The sequence below is a fragment of the Eretmochelys imbricata genome, chromosome 14, assembly GCF_965152235.1.
Source record: "Eretmochelys imbricata isolate rEreImb1 chromosome 14, rEreImb1.hap1, whole genome shotgun sequence".
Classification (NCBI taxonomy): domain Eukaryota; kingdom Metazoa; phylum Chordata; order Testudines; family Cheloniidae; genus Eretmochelys; species Eretmochelys imbricata.
Genome location: NC_135585.1, coordinates 40,463,195 through 40,487,187, shown reverse-complemented (window position 1 = coordinate 40,487,187; position 23,993 = coordinate 40,463,195). Strand labels below are relative to the sequence as shown.

The following is a 23,993-nucleotide window of genomic DNA, read 5'->3' as shown; positions in this document are numbered from 1 at the left end:
TTCTGTCAGACCTGTTAACATGGCCAAATTCCATTTGGGGGTGTTACTCTCTTCCTGCAGGTTCAAAGCAAAACTAAATTCTCTAGGCTCCAATTCACCCTGATCAAAATTTTTGTAAAGCACTTCTCACTTTTATATCTACATGTAATAATTTAGTCACACATCACAGGGTACAAATAAGTCCTATTGACTCCCTAAAGCATATGTGGTTCTTCCTGAAAGAGAGGCAGGAGTCAATTTGGAACGGGGAAAAGTGGTGGTATGCTACTGAAGCTCAATCAGCTGTGAAGGTGACTTGAATTCATAGAGTTCTTGGTCCTCCAATTTCCGGAGCAGTCTAGGATAGACTGTAGGATGAAATTAATAATGAGTGGCTTTTATAGAAGGAGGGCATTCTGTAGTTCTCTGCTAAGGCAAATGGAGTCTGGTGTCTCTGCTCACATCACACCCATATCCCAGTCTCCATCTAAAATACCATACTCTACCCCAAATCCAGTAAGCACTTTAAGTTTCTGCTGTCAAATGGTCAAAATAGAATTTGACATGAAGTTGCTCAAAGATTTGTAGCTGGGATTTTCAAAGGACCCCAGGGAGTTAGGCACCCAGCTTCCATTGGACGTAGTGCAAATCTAGCCAGGTGCCTAACTCCCTTAGGCCTCTTTGAAAATCCCAGTCTCAGTCCTTACCAGTAGGTAAACCAAGTTTGAAAATCTGACCCAATATGTCATCAGTAGCTTTCATAGTCATCACCCTATCTGAGAAGTAATGGAGCCAAAATTCATCCCTTGATTTAAATGATGCTAGAACAGAGATTTTTCTCTGGGGATTCCAAATGACCCCTAAGAATTTTAGATGCTCAAACCTCTTTCTGCTCACAGCCCTACAGGGTCCTTTATCAGGGTCATATATGGAGAGTTTATTTCCCATCCATAGGGCTTAGATGCTTATTTCTGCAGAAATTGTCAAAGACACCAGAAAAGTTGCCATGATCTACACTCCACTCCAGAGAGCCACAATCTGGCTTTGGATGTCAGTGTGTATAGACATTCATGAACGCGAACACAACTATTTCCAAATACAATTTACATCACCACTACACAGTACAGTCACAGGTATTTCACCAGAGAACAAACTGACAATATCTCCCTCCCATTCCCCCGGAATCCCACCCAAAGCAGCTTCATCTCTGAACACACAGCAGATGCTCTAGGGATGTGTTCTCAAGAGTCCTTTTAAAGAATATATATTTAAGTTCTCCTTCTAGGTCCCCATTGTTAGTAATGCAGAGCCAGCACCATTTATTTATTTGAACTGGTAGGTGAGAGACATTTCACATATTGCTGTAGCTATTATAATGATTCTGAATCTTTCATGGATATTTTGAATCTCCTTCATATCTCTCTCTCTCTCTCTCACCATTTCTCGCTCTGCTGAGTTGTATGAAACTTTCTGGTTCTACGGGGAGCACAATTTCACTCTTCTGTAGTGTCTGAAGGGCACCAAATTTTTGAATATAAACTATTTATTTGTTGTGCTTTTGTTTCTGAATGTACAACTATCATAAATATAAAGGGAAGGGTAATCACCTTTAAAATCCCGCCTGGCCAGAGGAAAAATCCTTTCACTCGTAAAGGATTAAGAAGCTAAAGGTAACCTTGCTGGCACCTGACCAAAATGACCAATGAGGAGACAAGATACTTTCAAAGCTGGGAGGAGGGAGAAAAACAAAGGGTCTGTGTCTGTCTGTATGAAGCTTTTGCCGGGGACAGAACAGGAATGGAGTCTTAGAATTTAGTAAGTAATCTAGCTAGGTATGTGTTAGATTATGATTTCTTTAAATGGCTGAGAAAATAGCTGTGCTGAATAGAATGACTATTCCTGTCTGTGTGTCTTTTTTGTAACTTAAGGTTTTGCCTAGAGGGATTCTCTATGTTTTGAATCTAATTACCCTGTAAGGTATTTACCATCCTGATTTTACAGAGGTGATTCTTTTTACTGTTTCTTCTATTAAAATGTTTCTTTTCAAGAACTGAATGCTTTTTTCATTGTTCTAAGATCCAAGGGCTTGGGTCTGTGGTCACCTATGCAAATTGGTGAGGATTTTTACCAAACCTTCCCCAGGAAGTGGGGTGCAAGGGTTGGGAGGACTTTATTTTTATTTGGAAAACGATGCTTTCCTAATAAAAATAAACCCAGATAAATGTTTGGTGGTGGCAGTGGAAGTCCAAGGGCAAAGGGTAAAATAGTTTGTACCTTGGGGAAGTTTTAACCTAAGCTGGTAAAAGTAAGCTTAGGAGGTTTTCATGCAGGTCCCCACATCTGTACCCTAGAGTTCAGAGTGGGGAAGGAACCTTGACAACAACTAACTTGCAAACATGAGAGAGTATAATCTTTCAGATTTAGGTAAGGAGAAAACTAATGGATCCCGATATCAGTTGGACTCTGGCACTTTGTTTGCTGAAAATCTGGAAACATAAAATAGATCAAAATAAAACATAGGGTGATTCTATCTATCTTTTACTAATGTTTTTAATAAAAGCATTCATCATCGTCATCTTCACCATCACCATCATCTCTGTCTCAGCAGCCAGTATCTATCTATCTATCAGAATCAGGTGGGTAGCTAGCTCTTATCATAATATTATTTTCCCATTTATCTTTTTGTGTGTTTCCTTCTGTCTTTATCTATCTATTAGACTATTTGTCTCTCCGTTGGAATATTCAAAACTTCCTGGTGTTGTGGAGAGCAGAATCTGGCTCTTCTTTAAAGTCTTGTATTAACATACCATGCCATTGAGGGGCATGTAGAGTTCATATATGCAATCATGAAAAACTGCAATTTTTGTCATTTAGCTAAGCTGAAAACAAATGGATCCCAATACCAAGTGGACTGCCATATTTTACATGGAGGAAATATAAAGCAGTTAAAGAAAGAATAAAATGATTGTATATTTTATTAATTAAAAATAAGTTATACTCCTCATCATTCTTTCTCTCTCACCAAATTATACACACTCCATCTACATGCATCTCTTTCTCTGTCTCTTAAACTGTCTGAGTTAATTGAAATTTACAGTTATTGTGGAGGGTAGAATCTGGCTCTTCAATTGAAAGACATGTAACCTACTATGCCTTTGACATAAATTTAATACTTAAACATTAAAAAAAGGATAACAGCATATTTTGAATGAAATCTGGAAATGTATAGCAGCTAAAGAAATGAAGATTAGATTGTTTTTATATTTTACCAGCTAGTGGTAATAATCTGTCTCTCCACTGTCAGTGTTTTCACGGTACCATGCCTTTGACTGTAGTATTAGATTTACAGTCCATGAAGATTAAAGTCCTTTATTTATCACTTGAATATGTGCGGCATAGTCCATGGAAGGGCAAACTTTCCCCAATACACAGGCACTAGCCCTGGCTAAGGGAAAGACTGGTATCTAAGAGTTAAAGCAAAGATGGTGAATCAGGAGCTTTCCTATGTCCTCCTTCAGGTACTTGGAAAGGTGTGTGATCTACCAATGAGGGAAGGATTCTTGAGTTCTATCCGAAGCTCAGAAAGGGAGTGGGCTCTACTGTTTAGTGATTGGGGAGGCTCAGAATCAGGATTCCTGGGTTCCGTTCTCAACTATGAGAGGTGAGTAGGGTCTATTGGTTAGAGAAGCAGAGCTTGGGAGTCAGCATTCCTGGTTTCTATTCCAAGCTTTGGGTGGTGAGCGGGGTCTAGTGGATTAGCACAGGGGGCTTGGAGACAGGTCTCATGGATTGTATTGCAGGCTCTGGGAGGGAGTGTAGTGTAGTGGTTAGAGCAGTGACGTCTAGGAGCCACGAGCATTCCTCAGCCCTGGAAATGGTGTGTGCTCTAGCAGTGACATTGCTGGAATATCCAGAAGGCAAGCAGGTTCTAGGGGTTTGTCAAGGTTCCTTCCCCACTCTGAGCTCTAGGGTACGGATGTGGGGACCTGCACAAAAGACCCCCTAAGCCTATTCTTACCAGCTTAGGTTAAATGCTGTCACCACCAGAGTGTTACACGAAGGACAGGGGAAATGCCCACTTGAAAACGTCTCCCCCACAAAATATCCCCCCAAGCACTACACCCCTTTCCTGGGGAAGGCTTGATAAAAATCCTCACCAATTTGCATAGGTGAACACAGACCCAAACCCTTGGATCTTAAGAACAATGAAAAAGCAATCAGGTTTAATTAAAAAGAAAAATTTTAATTAAAGAAAAAGTAAAAGAATCACCTCTGTAAAATCAGGATGGTAAATACCTTACAGGGTAATCAGATTCAAAACATAGAGAATCCTTCTAGGCAAAACCTTAAGTTACAAAAAGATACAAACCAGGAATATGCATTCCATTCAGCACAACTTATTTTATCAGCCATTTAAACAAAACAGAATCTAACGCATATCTAACTAGATTGCTTACTAACTCTTTACAGGAGTTCTGACCTGCATTCCTACTCTGGTCCCGGCAAAAGCATCACACAGACAGAGAAGACCCTTTGTTCTCCCCCACTCCAGCTTTGAAAGTATCTTGTCTCCTCATTGGTCATTCTGGTCAGGTGCTGGTGAGGTTATCTTAGCTTCTTAACCCTTTACAGGTGAAAGGGTTTTTCCTCTGGCCAAGAGGGATTTAAAGGTGTTTACCCTTCCCTTTATATTTATGATAGGGTTAGATCAGGGTCATGGAATCAGGATGCCTAGCCTCTATTCCTGGATCTGAGAGGGAAATGGGATCTAAGGATTAGTGGGAAGAAATTCTAGACTCCTGGTTCTGCCAGTGACCAAACTAAAATATGCAAATTCTTGTATCATAACTCCTTTTTCCTTGTTTATAGACCATTCTCCTCTCTGCTGCAGCTAAGTGAAGATGTGGTCATGGAGAATCAAACCACACCAACTGAATTCATCCTTCTTGGATTTCATAATATTCAGGGGTTACGTTTCCTACTTTCTTGGGTTATCTCCATCATCTACATCTTCACCATCTTGGGGAACATTCTCATCATCTTCCTCTCCTTTGTGGAACCACGTCTCCAAACCCCAATGTACTTCTTCCTGGGAAACCTCTCCCCCCTAGATGTCTGCCAGACCACCACCACCATCCCCCAGATGCTGGTGCACCTCCTCTCAGGCAGGAGAAGTATCTCCTATGCAAGGTGTGCAGCACAACTCTACTTCTTCCTTTTTTTGTGGGTGCTGAGTGCGTCTTGCTGGCCACCATGGCGTACGACTGCTACGTGGCCATATGCAAACCCCTGTGCTACACGCTGCTCATGAACAGGAAGTTTTGTGTTCTGCTGGTGTCAGGCTCCTGGCTTAATGGCACACTCAGTGCAGCCTTGCACATGTTCCTTACCATCCGCCTGCCTTTCTGTGAGGCCAATGGGGTCAACTGCTTCTACTGTGACATCCCACCCCTGCTGACTCTTTCCTGTGGAGACATCTCATTCAATGTCACTATTATACTGGTCTCCAGCATCTTCTTGGGGTGCATCCCCACCCTGTGCATCGAACTTTCATATGGATACATTGTTTCAAGGATACTGAAAATACATTCCCCTGAGGCGAGGAGCAAGGCCTTTTCCACCTGTGTGTCGCATCTCACAGTGGGGGAGGTTTAGGTTGGATATTAGGAAAAACTTTTTCACTAGGAGGGTGGTGAAACACTGGAATGCGTTACCTAGGGAGGTAGTAGAATCTCCTTCCTTAGAAGTTTTTAAGGTCAGGCTTGGCAAAGCCCTGGCTGGGATGATTTAGTCAGGGATCGGTCCTGCTTTGAGCAGGGAGTTGGACTAGATGACCTCCTGAGGTCCCTTCCAACCCTGATATTCTATGATTCTATGAGGGGGCTGTCTGAGGAACCATGCACACTGCCTGCCTGCTTCCTTCCTTCCCTCCCTCCCTCCCTCCGTCTGCTTCAGTGTCTGCTTGCTGTAGACCCTAGACTCGGGCTTCTGACCCTGGTTTGTCCTTGACTTTGCTATTTGCTTGCTGTCTGTTGTCTGGCACCTGACCCCAACTTCCTGATATCCCGACCTGGCTCAGCCCCAACTCTGCTATTTGCCTGCCGCCTGCAACTTGGTGCCTTGCTCTGACTTCCTGGCATTCTGACCCAGCTCACTCCCAACTCCGCTACTCATCGCCTGTCTGCAACTTAGCAGCTGACTGTGCACACAGGCTGTCCGTTTACCAGCCCTGACACAGAGGGGTGAATTAAACCTGGGTCTTCCACATCCCAGGTGAGTGCCCTCACCATTGGGCTAAAGGTTGCAAGAAGGGCACTGCTGTTTTCTGAAAGGTGCTTCAGTTTCCTCCCTGAAATTCTCCAAAACTATTTGGCAAATTTGTGTAAAAATTCATGAATAGCTTTGGTTACATGAAAATGCCTTTTACTGCAAATAAACTATTCATCCAACAAATTGTACCCAGCTCTATTTAGGGATATCTGGGTTAAGTTTAACAGCCTGTCGTATAGAGGAGGAAGTGAGACTAGATCGGGGATTCTCAAACTTTTTTTGCTGGGACCCCCTTTGAAAATATTTCAGGCTGTGACGACCCCCCTCCAAAAAATGATGACCCCACCATCCCATGCCACCCTTCCTCTGCCTTCAGAGCTGGCTGCCCGGCCAGCAGCCACTGCTCTTGTGACCCCCTACAATAGATTTATGACCCCCTTTTGGGTTGGGACCCCCAGTTTGAGAAACACTGGACTAGATGATCTAGTTGTCTCTTCTGGCCTTCAACACTATTAAACTATGAAAGTATAACATTTCCCATCACTCCGCATGTATTTAAATGACTTCATTCAATTAACTTCTCTGGGCCTTTGTTGCCTTCCCGCCTTTGTCTGTCATGTCTATTTCCATTATAAGTAGGCTTACCACCATTTGATTTTTTAATCATTTCGGCCGATAATATTGATGCTTATTTTTAAGGTGTTTTTTTTCTTCAGATTCTACTGAATTTACGTGGTCACAGTTGTGGGAAACTATGTGGGGAGGAAAGACATGGGAGGGGGTCAGACAGTAATTATTGAGGAACAGTAGACGCAGAGATTCAAAAAGTTAAAGCTTTATAACAATTAAAACACAAATTGTCAACAACTCGTGTCAAAATATACAAAGTAAATCGCCTTACATCAAACTCTGATAAGTTCTCAAGCAGCATTTTTCTTATTTTGCCTGTCTGCAGATGTTGATTATTATCAAAGGAAATATTTGTATCCGTTTGTGTGTGTCCGGTCTAACTGACGTTTATTGACATTACCAACACAAATCAAATCTTTTGAGCCTAATCATAATCTCTTTTGGGCGTGGGCTATTTCTCACTATGTGTTTGTACAGCACCCAGCACAATGGGGTCTTGGTCTTGACTGGAGCATCTGGGTGCTATAGCAGTGCAAGATGATGATGATGATATAAACATGCCTATTAATTTTCATTCCAATACCATAAAGTTCAAATGAATTATATCTTTTCTAAACTAAGATTTGAACCAGGAGCCCTGCGTTTTATTCCTGGCTCTGCCACTGACAGGTTGTGTGGCAACCTGGGCAAGTCACGTCCCTCCTCTGTGCCTCAGTTTCCCTTCCCTCCTTTTGTCTGCTTACTCTGTCAGCTGTTTAGTGCAGGGACTGTCTAACTCTGTTTCGCTCCTCCCAGATCTCAGTTCGGGCCTCTGGGTAGTAAAATAATTGAAAATCACTCACTAGATGACTATCAACCACAGAAAGTGGTCATAACAACAACAATAATAATGTGATGTTCAATGTATTTTATTCATATTCATGATTGTCATTTCACAGAGGATCTGCCTTTCTGAATTTGTTTCTGTAAGATCTGCTCTAGTTCAATCACAACGATTGGATTTGAAGCAGGAATTAATTCACAGAAGTCCTACGGCCTGTGTTAAACAGGAGGTTAAACTAGACAATTACAGTGGTCCCTTCTGGCCTTAAAATCTATGAATTATTGTCTCTTTCCATCCATTTCCTATAATGCTGCTTCCTTCTCATTTCTGACCCTGTGCTGCTCTCTAGCGATCATATAAAGCAAACAGAATCTCTTTGACATGAACCGTACTCTCAGTCTCTTCTTTTTACTTTTCTATCACGATCCTTTTCCAAATGCTTCCTGTCTGTCTGTTGGTCACAACGGCATATGGCCCATCTGTCACTGCTATTAGCAAATAGCTCCAATGGCTGGAGATGGGTCACTAGATGAAGAGGGCTACAGAGAATTCTTATAGACAGGTGGGTCTCGCCTGCTTTCGCCTTCCTCTGCAGCATGGGGCACAGGTCACTTGCTGATTTGAACGAGAGTAAATGATGGATTCTCTGTAACTTGAAGTTTTAAATGAAGAATTGAGGACTTCAGTAACTCAGCCGGAGGTTATGGGTCTACTACAGGAGGGGAAGGAGGAGGTTCTGTGGCCTGCCATGTGCAAGAGGTCAGACTAGATGATCGTGATGGTCCCTTATGGCTCTAAAATCGGAGTCGAAAGTTGCTAAACCAAAACAGCTCGTTAGCCATGTTGAGGGCACTTGAAATTTGGAAGGGATCACAGTGCCTCAGGCATGCATAGAGATTTGCCTCTGTATTGTTAATTCATCAGCAAGTACCACATGTAGGCCCCAGTCCTGGTAAAGCTGAGGCCAATGGGAGCTTGGTCTTTGATCTCAGTGGGGTTGGGGCCCATTGTCTGGGACTACAATGTCTCTGTAGGTAGCTAAATGCTTCCAAGCACTTCCCTATCCCTCATCCACTGCTGGCTGTACTGCCCATTATACAGAATAGCCCCCCTTTTCTCATCCACTAGGACTCACTGTCCCCTTCCCACTGCTGAGGTGGTGCCTTTACATGAGAGCAGCACCCGTGGTACAAGTATCACGTGTCACACAGCTGTGTGAAGGTTTAGGGCCCTCAGACAGGTAAGTGATATGTTTTCTTGGGGAAAGAAGGGCCACTTGCATACCTCTCTTCTTTCAGGGCACAAGGGTTAGAACGTGCTGTCATCTGCTAGGTAAGGCTTAGGTGTGGGCTCCACTCTGCTTGTTTATAAAGCCATCGATGTGGGCACTTACCTGAACATCCCACACATGACAATGGCTTGAGATCAGATTCCCGTCTATAGGTCTGTCTATTTAGCTAACCCCTTTATTGTGGTGTCTGAGTCTGTTTCCTTTTTACCTGATATGAGGTAGCCTTTATTCTGAAGTCCAAAGAATGGAGTAGACATCAAGACTGGGATTTTCAAGGAGTCCTGGAGCACACCCCTTCATGGTGTGGCACTGCAGTCAACCTGCCTCAGTTTCCCTCCTTGGGTTTCAGTGACTCTCCTGGCTTCAGCACAGTTCAGTTACTGAGGTGACTCGGCCCTCTAGCTAAACCTGCTGCCCCATCCCCTCTGACACAATCAAAGTCCAAAGGAAAACACCAGTCTTTCATCCTAAATCTGTGATGGGCACACAACAGCCTTTGGCCCATCTCTTTCTGGCCTCAGCTTCGAGCCCTCCTGGGTTCTAGTTAATCCCCTCTTCCTCCTCTTTATATCAGGGGCTGCTGCACCCTCTATGAGGGTGGTAGCATGGGGGAGCAGTGCCCGGCCGCCGCGGACGTCCTATGGGAGATAGTCGAACTTCACTCCCTGGTGGACGTCTGGCGCGACCACCACCCGGATGACGTTTCCACATTCACCTTTCTCCGGGTGGAGGCCCATCGGTCGTGCCACTTCCGGTTGGACCTCATTTATTTATCACGCTTCCACCTTTCACGGGCCCACTCCTCCATCATCCGGCCGGCCCCATTCTCTGATCATCATTTAGCCACCGTGACGTCCTCTCTCTGCGCGGAGAGGCCGGGACCAGCCTGTTGGCATTTCAACAACAGCTTGTTGGAGGATATGGGCTTCGTGGAGTCCTTCCAGGAGTTCTGGCTGGATTGGCGAGGGCAGCGGTGTGCCTTTCCCTCTGCGCGGCGGTGGTGGTGAGACCTGGGGAAGGTGCACACCCGGGACTACTTCTGCCGGGACTACACCCGGGGCGCCAGCAGACAGAGGGATGCAGCGATAGAGCAGTTGGAACCGGAGGTCTTGGAGCGTGAGAGGTGTCTGGCCGCCAGCTCTGAGGATCCACCCCTCTGCGTAGAGTGCCGAGAGAAGTGGGAGGAGCTCCGGGCCGGCAAAGATCATCGGGCTAGGGGCGACTTTGTTCGATCCCGCATCCATCTCCTTCTAGTACCAGGCTACCTAGTAGCTAAGGACCTTATCTGTAATATGGAAGACTTAAGTGCCAGTCCTGTCTCCTTATGAGGCACAGGATGCAAGACCCTTGAGGGCCAAAACCTGGGACCATAACGGTGGGGGGTTACCAATGCTTCCACATTGCTGCTGGAAGCTTAGTGTGGGTTTCTGCTGAAGGATCCCGTAGAGCTAGGCTCTGCAGGAAGTTATAATTATTATTATTATTATTATTATTTTATTTATTATTATGTGATGTTCAATGTATTTTATTCATATTCATGATTGTCATTTCACAGAGGATCTGCCTTTCTGAATTTGTTTTTGTAAGATCTGCTCTAGTTCAATCACAACGATTGGATTTGAAGCAGGAATTAATTCACAGAAGTCCTACGGCCTGTGTTAAACAGGAGGTTAAACTAGACAATTACAGTGGTCCCTTCTGGCCTTAAAATCTATGAATTATTGTCTCCTTCCATCCATTTCCTATAATGCTGCTTCTTTCTCATTTCTGACCCTGTGCTGCTCTCTAGTGATCATATAAAGCAAACAGAATCTCTTTGATATGAACCGTACTCTCAGTCTCTTCTTTTTACTTTTCTGTCACGATCCTTTTCCAAATGCTTCCTGTCTGTCTGTCGGTCACAACGGCATATGGCCCATCTGTCACTGCTATTAGCAAATAGCTCCAATGGCTGGAGATGGATCACTAGATGAAGAGGGCTACAGAGAATTCTTATAGACAGGTGGGTCTCGCCTGCTTTCGCCTTCCTCTGCAGCATGGGGCACAGGTCACTTGCTGATTTGAATGAGAGTAAATGATGGATTCTCTGTAACTTGAAGTTTTAAATGAAGAATTGAGGACTTCAGTAACTCAGCCGGAGGTTATGGGTCTACTACAGGAGGGGAAGGAGGAGGTTCTGTGGCCTGCCATGTGCAAGAGGTCAGACTAGATGACCATGATGGTCCCTTATGGCCCTAAAATCGGAGTCGAAAGTTGCTAAACCAACTTTGGCCCCAGTCCTGGTAACGCTGAGGCCAATGGGAGCTTGGTCTTTGATCTCAGTGCGGTTAGGGCCCATTGTTTGGGACTACAATGTCTATGTAGGTAACGAAATGCTTCCAAGCATGGTAGAGTCTGAGCACTCCACAACCAATGATAAATGTAACCTCCCATCATTCATGTGGGGTAGGGAGATAGAATTATCCCCATGTTAAAGGGAGGGGAACTGAGGCACAGAAGGCTGGATCCTCAGATGCTGCAAATCTACCAATCTATATGTTCTAGGTATTTACATAGGCCTCATCCCTGTGGTGTCTGTGCATCTCACAGTCACGAAGAGAGTTTAACGTCATAACACCCTATGAGGGTGAGAAGTGCGATTATCCCAGTTTTACCAATGGGGAAACTGAGGCACGGGGCAGATTGAGTGATTTACGTAAATCACACAAGGAGTTTGACTTCAATTGAGCTATGGCCCATTGACACCAGCGGGGATTGACTCCAATGGAGCTATGGCCACTTTCTACCAGCTGAAGGTCCATGGTCTTTAAGACTGAGGTTTTCCTCGCCTGCTTTGGGGGGTTGGCAACACAAATCCCATTAATTTTGTAGTAAAGTTCAACCTCAGTCACCATCTCAGTGCCACATGAAGTGTCGGGGCAAAGCCAGGCTCTGCGCGGAGAGTTCTGAGGGCCAGTCGAGCGCCCCCGTCTCTGTGCAGGAATCACTGGGTGTCAGTGTTTTGCCCTGATGGTGGTCACCAGCCCTGTTCTCTCTCTCCCTTGTGTGTGTTCCTGCTGCATGGAATGAGTGTTTCAGGGTGCATGTGTCTCTGTCTATTCTTGCCATGTTGGGGGAAGCAGGTTTTGTGTGTGTGTGTGTGATTCCTGCCCCCAGGTGGAAAAATGAATCCTGCTCACAATCTTAGCCTTCCAATTACCCTTCTGTGGAGACAGCCATATTGATTACTTCTACTGTGATATCCCCTCGCTGCTTGAGCTGTCATGTGAGGACACCGCCCTAAACAAACTCCTGCTGCTCTCCACTGGCCTGTTCATAGCCTGGATGCCCTTTGCCTGCATCCTTTTATCATACACTTACATCATCTCGAACATACTGAAGATGCCTTCTTCCAAGGGGAAGGGAAAGGCATACTCCACTTGTTTGTCCCATCTGACTGTGGTCCTTCTGTACTATGGCAGCTCTATCTTCTCCTGTCTGAGACCCAGTTCAAGTTACTCACCGGGTAGCACCAGCCTGATCTCAGTATTATATAGTGTCTTAACACCAGTGTTAAACCCCATCATTTATACCTTGCAGAACAAGGATGTGAAAAAAGCTATAAAAAATGTGATATATAGGATGTGAAAGAATATTCTTGTTCTCTTCCTTGGCCTTTTCTTCTTCTTCTTCTTCCTTCTTCATAATCTTTGTCATCATCATCTTGTCTTCTTTCTTGGCTTTTCTTTTACTGAGGCTGTTGTTTCTTTTCATTATCATTATAATTTTCTTAACCATTTTAATTGTCTTCTTTTTCTCATCATTATTTTCTTCTTCTATTTCTACTGCTTTCCCTCTTCTTCTTCTTCTTCACCATCATCATGATCCAAATATTTGTAAATTACATACCAGGAATCCTCAAACAGTAGTGATTCAATTCTTATCCATTTGGGAATATGATAATGTATCTGGGTTTTTTTCATTATTTACTTTTTCTTTTCTGTACACAGACATGGCAAGTTCTAAAGAATGCAGAGTGCATTGCACAGAAGACACAAAGACATTATAGCTAAGTTTGGGAGGATTAGGTTTTTATTGGTAAATGGTGGTAAACATGGATTTCACAGTACACACAAACTGACCAAAATATTTTCATCGATAATAATTGAAATTTACAGGCAAAGTAAGAAAAATGCTGGATGAAAACTTATTTGAGTTTGATTTAAGGATATTTACTTTGTATGTTTTGACAAGTGATGTTGACAATTTGTGTTTTAACAGTTATAAAGCTTTAAGTTTTTGAAATCAATGTCAACTGTCAATAAACAATTATCTTCTTACCTGCCCTGTAGTCTAACCCTCCCATAATTTCCTGCAAATGTGAAAATTTAAATAGATAAAAATCAGAAAAAAATGTGGTAGAATGGACTTGTCTGTGCACAGTGGCCCTGCACTGCTCCTGCACTACGGGAATTCTGGAAGTGCATAAATCAGCCCTACCTCAACCGAGAATCTGGTCCTCTGACTAAATTCACAGACTCTGAAACATGAAGAAGAATTTGGAGTCAGCAACATGTAATTGCTAGTGTTTGCATTTGTCCATGACACTGGAAGAAATATCCCAAAGATTGAGTAAAAGACCAAAGACGTTTAACGTCTGCTGCTGGAATTTTAGTGCATTAGGTGCCCAGCTCCCTTTGGAGGTCATTGAGAATTGGGCATCTAACTCCCTTAGGCCTTTGAAAATCCTGGACTATATGCCATCAGGGCCTTGGCTTTACTATGGTTTCTGAGCTAGCTGAAGCTCTGACTTATTCCTTGTTCTCACTGAGTGAACCCCTTCAGGTCTCAGGCTTCATGCCTCCACCTCCCGGGTGCAGAATTCTGTGATTCTCTCCATCTTAGACTGGGCTGCAGCACGTTGTGTATTGAGGATTGGGCCAAAAGAAATCTGATGAGGTTCAACAAGGACAAGTGCAGAGTCCTGTACTTAGGACGGAAGAATCCCATGCACCGCTACAGACTAGGGACCGAAAGGTTCGACAGCAGTTCTGCAGAAAAGGACCTAGGGGTGACAGTGGACGAGAAGCTGGATATGAGTCAACAGTGTGCCTTTGTTGCCAAGAAGGCCAATGGCATTTTGGGATGTATAAGTAGGGGCATAGCCAGCAGATTGAAGGATGTGATCGTTCCCCTCTATTTAACATTGGTGAGTCCTCATCTGGAGTACTGTGTCCAGGTTTGGGCCCCACATTACAAGAAGGATGTGGAAAAATTGGAAAGAGTCCAGCGGAGGGCAACAAAAATGATTAGGGGACTGGAACACGTGACTTATGAGGAGAGGCTGAGGGAACTGGGGATGTTTAGTCTACGGAAGAGAAGAATGAGGGGGGATTTGATAGCTGCTTTCAACTACGTGAAAGGGGGCTCCAAAGAGGATGGATCTAGACTGTAGCAGATGACAGAACAAGAAGTAATGGTCTCAAGTTACAGTGGGGGAGATTTAGGTTGGCTATTAGGAAAAACTTTTTCACTAGGAGGGTGGTGAAACACTGGAATGGGTTACCTAGGGAAGTGGTGGAATCTCCTTCCTTAGAAGTTTTTAAGGTCAGGCTTGACAAAGCCCTGGCTGGGATGATTTAATTGGGGATCGGTCCTGCTTTGATGACTAGATGACTTCCTGAGGTCCCTTCCAACCCTGATATTCTATGATTCTATGATTCTATGACTGTATTTACTCAGCAGATCTGACAGAATTCAGCACCTGCATGTCTTCTCTTTGGGAGCTGTGGCCAGCATTGAATGCAGTGACCAGACAAATTTCTCAAGACAAAGTATTGTTTAATCTTAACAGTAGGAACAAAGCATAACATAAGAGAAAAGAATTTTTAAAACAATGTGTCTACATACATGTGTATCTCACCTGGAGTCCAAGGTAGACCTATCTTATCCCAGATGCCTCAACCTCTGGGGTCTGGGCTCAGCTGAGCTTCCCCTCTCTCTGAAGCTGTGCCTTTAAATCAAGCACCCAGTCCTCTTCTCTTTTCTGAGCCTGGTTAAACTGATGTGGGATTATACAATTTTATAATTGTATTTATATTATTTGAACAAATATACTTGGAACTGAAATAAGATTGACTTGCCTGTAATCCACAGAATCATGACTAGCTATTTTTGTGAAGAAAAAGACCATATTTGGAACCATCCTGACTTCTAATATAGCAGCTCATTTTGATGATAGAGAACAACATATTTAGAGGTGTCAAGGTTCCTTCCCCACTCTGAACTCTAGGGTACAGATGTGGGGACCTGCATGAAAACCTCCTACCTTACTTTTACCAGCTTAGGTTAAAATTTCCCCAAGGTACAAACTATTTTACCCTTTGCCCTTGGACTTCCACCACCACCACCAAACGTTTATTTTTATTAGGAAAGCGTTGTTTGGAAAAGTCTTTCCCCCCAAAATCCTCCCAATCCTTGCACCCCACTTCCTGGGGAAGGTTTGGTAAAAATCCTCACCAATTTGCAGAGGTTACCACAGACCCAAACTCTTGGATCTTAAGAACAATGAAAAAAACATTCAGTTTCTGAAAAGAAGGATTTTAATAGAAGTAAAAAGTAAAAAAGAATCACCTCTGTAAAATCAGGATGGAAAATACCTTACAGGGTAATTAGATTCAAAAGAATTAGAGAATCCCTCTAGGCAAAACCTTAAGTTACAAAAAGACACACAGACAGGAATATCCATTCTATTCAGCACAGCTTAATTTCTCAGGCATTTAAAGAAATCATAATCTAACGCATATGTCAAGGTTCCTCCCCCACTCTGAACTCTAGGGTACAGATGTGGGGACCTGCATGAAAACCTCCTAAGCTTACTTTCACCAGCTTAGGTTAAAACTTCCCCAAGGTACAAATTAATTTTATCCTTAGTCCCTGGATCTCCACTGTCACCACCAAACTCTAACTGGGTTTACTGGGAAACGTAGTTTGGACCCGTCTTTCCCCCGAAAATCTTCCCAACCCTTGCACCCCACTTCCTGGGAAAGGTTTGGTAAAAATCCTCACCAATTTGCATAGGTGACCACAGACCCAAACCCTTGGATCTGAGAACAATGAAAAAAGCATTCAGTTTTCTTACAAGAAGACTTTTAATAGAAGTAAAGAAATCCCCTCTGTAAAATCAGGATGGTAGATACCTTACAGGGTAATTAGATTCAAAACATAGAGAATCCCTCTAGGCAAAACCTTAAGTTACAAAAAAGACACACAGACAGGAATAGTCATTCTATTCAGCACAGTTCCTTTCTCAGCCATTTAAAGAAATCATAATCTAACACATACCTAGCTAGATTACTTACTAAAGTTCTAAGACTCCATTCCTGTTCTATCCCCGGCAAAAGCAGCATACAGACAGACACAGACCCTTTGTTTCTCTCCCTCCTCCCAGCTTTTGAAAGTATCTTGTCTCTTCATTGGTCATTTTGGTCAGGTGCCAGCGAGGTTACCTTTAGCTTCTTAACCCTTTACAGGTGAGAGGATTTTTCCTCTGGCCAGGAGGGATTTTAAAGGGGTTTACCCTTCCCTTTATATTTATGACAGCATATTTAGCTAGATTACTTACTAAGATCTAAGACTCCATTCCTGTTCTGTCCCCGGCAAAAGCATCACCCAGACAGACCCAGACCCTTTGTTTTTCTCCCTCCTCCCAGCTTTTGAAAGTATCTTGTCTCCTCCTTGGTCATTTTGGTCAGGTGCTAGCAAGGTTATCCTAGCTTCTTAACCCTTTACAGGTGAAAGGATTTTTCCTCTGGCAGGAGGGATTTTAAAGGTGTTTACCCTTCCCTTTATATTTATGACAGGGTTGAAGGACTGATCACCTGCCAGCTCCCTTATTGCAGTTGGGGTGATCCCTGGTAGACTTATTAGCATGCATGTAGGTTCTTTTATTGTTTTAATAAGTTTTCTCTGTAATGCTTTCACCTTAAGAATAACTGTGCTTGCTAGAGAGAGCTCTGTGCTGACTGAACTGTAGGCAATGACACTGCTTATAGCCTCTGAGGAGAAGAGGCAGTCCTCCAAAGCAAACCCATTGAGGCAGTCTATATTGCTGGGGAATTCACAGTTAGTCAGGGAATGGTGTGGCCTGGAATAACCCTGCTCAGGAGGGAGAGAAACATGTGTTTCCACTCAAGAGAGGTGAAGCCTGGTGCCTAAGTGGATGCCCTTGCTGGACCATAGAGGGGGAACACAGGTGCAGTTGCCCTGAACTGTGACAGACTACACAGATTTAGTCAAGTGTGAAGGTGTTTGCAGAACCAGGACCTAAGAAGGCAAACAGAATTGAGAGGGTGGAGAACAGCAAGACAGCAAAATATACAGAATTTTTCAAATATAAGTATCCAGTTATTTCCACAGGGTCAGGTTCTAAACTGGCCAGGTCTGGACTGATCAGGGTATGCAAGTGAATGATGACAGACGCCAGGATGGATAGATGGATTTTAAGCACCAGGCCACAATATTATTAAATTTTAATGTCAGAGAGGGTTTGCCCTTTTCCAAGTGTAGATTCCTGCTATGACATGGTTTGCTTCTCCAGACAAATGACCAGAGAGAGAGACAGAGATCAAGAGAGTGTCTATCTATCTATCTATCTATCTATCTATCTATCTATCACATTCTCTCTGGAATGGCTTATGATTGATATGTGGCTATATGCCACTTGTTACGTTACATGAAGATCATGAGCAGAGCTGCCTGTATTCAGATTGTCATTGGTGGTTGGGTCATTGGGCTTCTGAAGGCACTTGTGAATGTCCTCTCCTTGAATTGCTCAGACTTCTGTGGCAAACAGAATCAGTCATATCAGCTGTGAGATCCTTCCCTGGCCATGTCTGTCTTCCACAGACACCTTCCTCAATAAGATAGTTATCCTCATCTCTTGTGTTATCATAGGAATGAGGTCATTTCTGACCATCCTAGTGTGTTATGTCTACATCATCTCAGCCATCCTGTGAAGCCAGGCAACATAGAGCAGATGCAAATCCTTCTCCACTTGTGGATCACATCTCACTGTGGTGACTTCATTCTTTTTATCTGCTTTATGTAGGTACTTGAGGCTGACCTAATTGTCTCTGGTGCATATAGTTGAGGATATAAAATCTTTGCTTGTGAACTTTGCAGATGACACAGAGATTGGTGGTGTGATAAATAATGAGGAGGAGAGGTCACTGTTACAGAGGTTAAATTAATCACCTGGTTAAATGGTCAAAATCCTACAAATTGTGTTTTAACACAGTGAAATACAAGGTAATACATCTGGGAACCAAGAATGCAGGATATTACCTTTAGGATGGGAGATTCTGTCTTGGAAAGAAGTGAATCAGAGACAGACTTCAGGGATCAACCTAGATGATCACTTCAACAAATTCATTGACTAATTATACATCCTCCCCAAAGTTGGGAGGGACTTAAGTGCCATTCAAAAAAGGGCAGCTGTGGCAGAAGTTGTGCCTTCCTTATAACATTTAGCCCAATGGTCAGGACACTCACCTGGTTATCGTAAGTGGTGATACAGCAACATTCATAATGGCATTGGGACAGGGAAAGGATGGGCAAATGAGTCTAGCCTGGTAGTTGGGGCATGCAAGGTGAATCCCTGCACCAATCACTGTTAATACAATGGGGAACACCCAGAACAGGAGAAACTCACTTAGTCCCCCCACCAGACTAGCCTAGTAGCTAAGGACCTTATCTGTAATATGGAAGACTTAAGTGCCAGTCCTGTCTCCTTATGAGGCACAGGATGCAAGACCCTTGAGGGCCAAAACCTGGGACCATAACGGTGGGGGGTTACCGATGCTTCCACATTGCTGCTGGAAGCTTAGTGTGGGTTTCTGCTGAAGGATCCCGTAGAGCTAGGCTCTGCAGGAAGTTATAATAATAATAATAAATAATAAAATAATAATAATAATTAATAATTAATAATTATTATTATTTTATTATTTTATTATTTATTATTATTGTTTGATGTTCAATATATTTTATTCATATTCATGATTGTCATTTCACAGAGGATCTGCCTTTCTGAATTTGTTTCTGTAAGATCTGCTCTAGTTCAATCACAACGATTGGATTTGAAGCAGGAATTAATTCACAGAAGTCCTACGGCCTGTGTTAAACAGGAGGTTAAACTAGACAATTACAGTGGTCCCTTCTGGCCTTAAAATCTATGAATTATAGTCTCCTTCCATCCATTTCCTATAATGCTGCTTCCTTCTCATTTCTGACCCTGTGCTGCTCTCTAGTGATCATATAAAGCAAACAGAATCTCTTTGATATGAACCGTACTCTCAGTCTCTTCTTTTTACTTTTCTATCACGATCCTTTTCCAAATGCTTCCTGTCTGTCTGTCGGTCACAACGGCATATGGCCCATCTGTCACTGCTATTAGCAAATAGCTCCAATGGCTAGAGATGGGTCACTAGATGAAGAGGGCTACAGAGAATTCTTATAGACAGGTGGGTCTCGCCTGCTTTCGCTTTCCTCTGCAGAATGGGGCACGGGTCACTTGCTGATTTGAACGAGAGTAAATGATGGATTCTCTGTAACTTGAAGTTTTAAAACAAGAATTGAGGACTTCAGTAACTCAGATGGAGGTTATGGGTCTGCTACAGGAGGGGAAGGAGGAGGTTCTGTGGCCTGCCATGTGCAGGAGGTCAGACTAGAAGATCATGATGGTCCCTTATGGCCCTAAAATCGGAGTCGAAAGTTGCTAAACCAAAACAACTCGTTAGCCATGTTGAGGGCACTTGAAATTTGGAAGGGATCACAGTGCCTCAGGCATGCATAGAGATTTGCCTCTGTATTGTTAATTCATCAGCAAGTACCACATGTAGGCCCCAGTCCTGGTAAATCTCAGGCCAATGGGAGATTGGTCTTTGATCTCAGTGGGGTTGGGGCCCATTGTCTGGGACTACAATGTCTATGTAGGTAGCTAAATGCTTCCAAGCACTTCCCTATCCCTCACCCACTGCTGGCTGTACTGCCCATTATACAGAATAGCCCCACTTTTCTCATCCACTAGGACTCACTGTCCCCTTCCCACTGCTGAGGTGGTGCCTTTACATGAGAGCAGCACCCGTGGTACAAGTATCACGTGTCACACAGCTGTGTGAAGGTTTAGGGCCCTCAGGCAGGTAAGTGATATGTTTTCTTGGGCAAAGAAGGGCCACTTGCATTCCTCTCTTCTTTCAGGGCACAAGGGTTAGAACGTGCTGTCATCTGCTAGGCAAGGCTTAGGTGTGAGCTCCACTCTGCTTGTTTATAAAGCCATTGATGTGGGCACTTACCTGAACATCCGACACATGACAATGGCTTGAGATCAAATTCCCTTCTATAGGTCTGTCTATTTAGCTAACCCCTTTATTGTGGTGTCTGAGTCTGTTTCCTTTTTACCTGATATGAAGTAGCCTTTATTCTGAAGTCCAAAGAATGGAGTGGACATCAAGACTGGGATTTTCAAGGAGTCCTGGAGCACACCCCTTCATGGTGTGGCACTGCAGTCAACCTGCCTCAGTTTCCCTCCTGGGGTTTCAATGACTCTCCTGGCTTTGGCACAGTTCAGTTACTGAGGTGACTCAGCCCTCTAGCTAAACCTGCTGCCCCATCGCCTCTGACACAATCAAAGTCCAAAGGAAAACACCAGTCTTCCATCCTAAATCTGTGATGGGCACACAACAGCCTTTGGCCCATCTCCTCCTGGCCTCAGCTTTGAGCCCTCCTGGGTTCTAGTTAATCCCCTCTTCCTCCTCTTTATATCAGGGGCTGCTGCACCCTCTATGAGGGTGGTAGCATGGGGGAGCAGTGCCCGGCCGCCGCGGACGTCCTACGGCAGATAGTCAAACTTCACTCCCTGGTGGAAGTCTGGCGCGACCACCACCCAGATGACGTTTCCACATTCACCTTTCTCCGGGTGGAGGCCCATCGGTCGTGCCACTTCCGGTTGGACCGCATTTATTTATCACGCTTCCACCTTTCACGGGCCCACTCCTCCATCATCCGGCCGGCCCCATTCTCTGATCATCATTTAGCCACCGTGACGTCCTCTCTCTGCGCGGAGAGGCCGAGACCAGCCTGTTGGCATTTCAACAACAGCTTGTTGGAGGATGTGGGCTTCGTGGAGTCCTTCCAGGAGTTCTGGCTTGATTGGTGAGGGCAGCGGTGTGCCTTTCCCTCGGCGCGGCGGTGGTGGTGAGACCTGGGGAAGGGGTGCACCCGGGACTACTTCTGCCGGGACTACACCCGGGGCGCCAGCAGACAGAGGGATGCAGCGATAGAGCAGTTGGAACCGGAGGTCTTGGAGCGTGAGAGGTGTCTGGCCGCCAGCCCCGAGGATCCACCCTCTGCGGAGCGTGCCGAGAGAAGTGGGAGGAGCTCTGGGCCCACAAAGATCATCGGGCTAGGGGCGACTTTGTTTGATCCCGCATCCGTCTCCTTCTAGTATCAGACTAGCCTAGTAGCTAAGGCCCTTATCTGTAATATGGAAGACTAAAGTGCTAGTCCTGTCTCCTTATGAGGCACAGGATGCAAGACCCTTGAGGGCCAAAACCTGGGACCATAACGGTGGGGGGTTACCGATGCTTCCACATTGCTGCTGGAAGCTTAGTGTGGGTTTCTGCTGAAGGATCCCGTAGAGCTAGGCTCTGCAGGAACTGCCACCCAGCAGGGCCTGAGAGGCGGCCCCTCCCAGCCCACTGATTGGCTGATACTAGTATTTAAACCAGGAAGCCATGATGAGGGGGCTGCCTGAAGAACCATGCACACTGCCTGCCTGCTTCCTTCCTTCCTTCCTTCCTTCCTTCCTTCCTTCCTCTGCTTCAGTCTCTGCTTGCTGTAGACCCTAGACTCGGGCTTCTGACCCAGGTTTGTCCTTGACTTTGCTATTTGCTTGCTGTCTGTTATCTGGCACCTGACCCCAACTTCCTGATATCCCGACCTGGCTCAGCCCCAACTCTGCTATTTGCCTGCCGCCTGCAACTTGGTGCCTGGCCCTGACTTCCTGGCATTCTGACCCAGCTCACTCCAACCCCGCTACTCATCGCCTGTCTGCAACTTAGCAGCTGACTGTGCACACAGGCTGTCCGTTTACCAGCCCTGACACAGAGGGGTGAATTAAACCTGGGTCTTCCACATCCCAGGTGAGTGCCCTCACCATTGGGCTAAAGGTTGCAAGAAGGGCACTGCTGTTTTCTGAAAGGTGCCTCAGTCTCCTCCCTGAAATTCTCCAAAACTATTTGGCAAATTTGTGTAAAAATTCATGAATAGCTTTGGTTACATGAAAATGCCTTTTACTGCAAATAAACTATTCATCCAACAAATTGTACCCAGCTCTATTTAGGGATATCTGGGTGAAGTTTAACAGCCTGTCGTATAGAGGAGGAAGTGGACCCCCTTTGAAAATATTTCAGGCTGTGACGACCCCCCTCCAAAAAATGATGACCCCACCATCCCATGCCACCCTTCCTCTGCCTTCAGAGCTGGCTGCCCGGCCAGCAGCCACTGCTCTTGTGACCCCCCTACAATAGATTTGTGACCCCCTTTTGGGTTGGGACCCCCAGTTTGAGAAACACTGGACTAGATGATCTAGTTGTCTCTTCTGGCCTTCAACACTATTAAACTATGAAAGTTTTACTTTTCCCATCACTCTGCATGTATTTAAATGACTTCATTCAATTAACTTCCCTGGGCCTTTGTTGCCTTCCCGCCTTTGTCTGTCATGTCTATTTCCATTATAAGTAGGCTTACCACCATTTGATTTTTTAATCATTTCGGCCGATAATATTGATGCTTATTTTTAAGGTTTTTTTTTCTTCAGATTCTACTGAATTTATGTGGTCACAGTTGTGGGAAACTATGTGGGGAGGAAAGACATGGGAGGGGGTCAGACAGTAATTATTGAGGAACAGTAGACGCAGAGATTCAAAAAGTTAAAGCTTTATAACAATTAAAACACAAATTGTCAACAACTCGTGTCAAAATAAACAAAGTAAATCGCCTTACATCAAACTCTGAAAAGTTCTCAAGCAGCATTTTTCTTATTTTGCCTGTCTGCAGATGTTGATTATTATCAAAGGAAATATTTGTATCCGTTTGTGTGTGTCCGGTCTAACTGACGTTTATTGACATTACCAACACAAATCAAATCTTTTGAGCCTAATCATAATCTCTTTTGGGCGTGGGCTGTTTCTCACTATGTGTTTGTACAGCACCCAGCACAATGGGGCCTTGGTCTTGACTGGAGCATCTGGGTGCTATAGCAGTGCAAGATGATGATGATGATATAAACATGCCTATTAATTTTCATTCCAATACCATAAAGTTCAAATGAATTATATCTTTTCTAAACTAAGATTTGAACCAGGAGCCCTGCGTTTTATTCCTGGCTCTGCCACTGACAGGTTGTGTGGGCAATCTGGGCAAGTCACGTCCCTCCTCTGTGCCTCAGTTTCCCTTCCCTCCTTTTGTCTGCTTACTCTGTTTAGTCTGTCAGCTGTTTAGTGCAGGGACTGTCTAACTCTGTTTCGCTCCTCCCAGATCTCAGTTCGGGCCTCTGGGTAGTAAAATAATTGAAAATCACTCACTAGATGACTATCAACCACAGAAAGTGGTCATAACAACAACAATAATAATGTGATGTTCAATGTATTTTATTTATATTCATGATTGTCATTTCACAGAGGATCTGCCTTTCTGAATTTGTTTCTGTAAGATCTGCTCTAGTTCAATCACAACGATTGGATTTGAAGCAGGAATTAATTCACAGAAGTCCTACGGCCTGTGTTAAACAGGAGGTTAAACTAGACAATTACAGTGGTCCCTTCTGGCCTTAAAATCTATGAATTATTGTCTCTTTCCATCCATTTCCTATAATGCTGCTTCCTTCTCATTTCTGACCCTGTGCTGCTCTCTAGCGATCATATAAAGCAAGCAGAATCTCTTTGACATGAACCGTACTCTCAG

General features: G+C 44.3%; 1 pseudogene; it reads left to right on the top strand.

Moving 5' to 3' along the window:
• Window positions 1-3,461: 3,461 nt before the first annotated feature.
• LOC144274027 (olfactory receptor 5V1-like) lies at window positions 3,462-12,620 on the top strand (annotated as a pseudogene).
• Window positions 12,621-23,993: the final 11,373 nt, after the last annotated feature.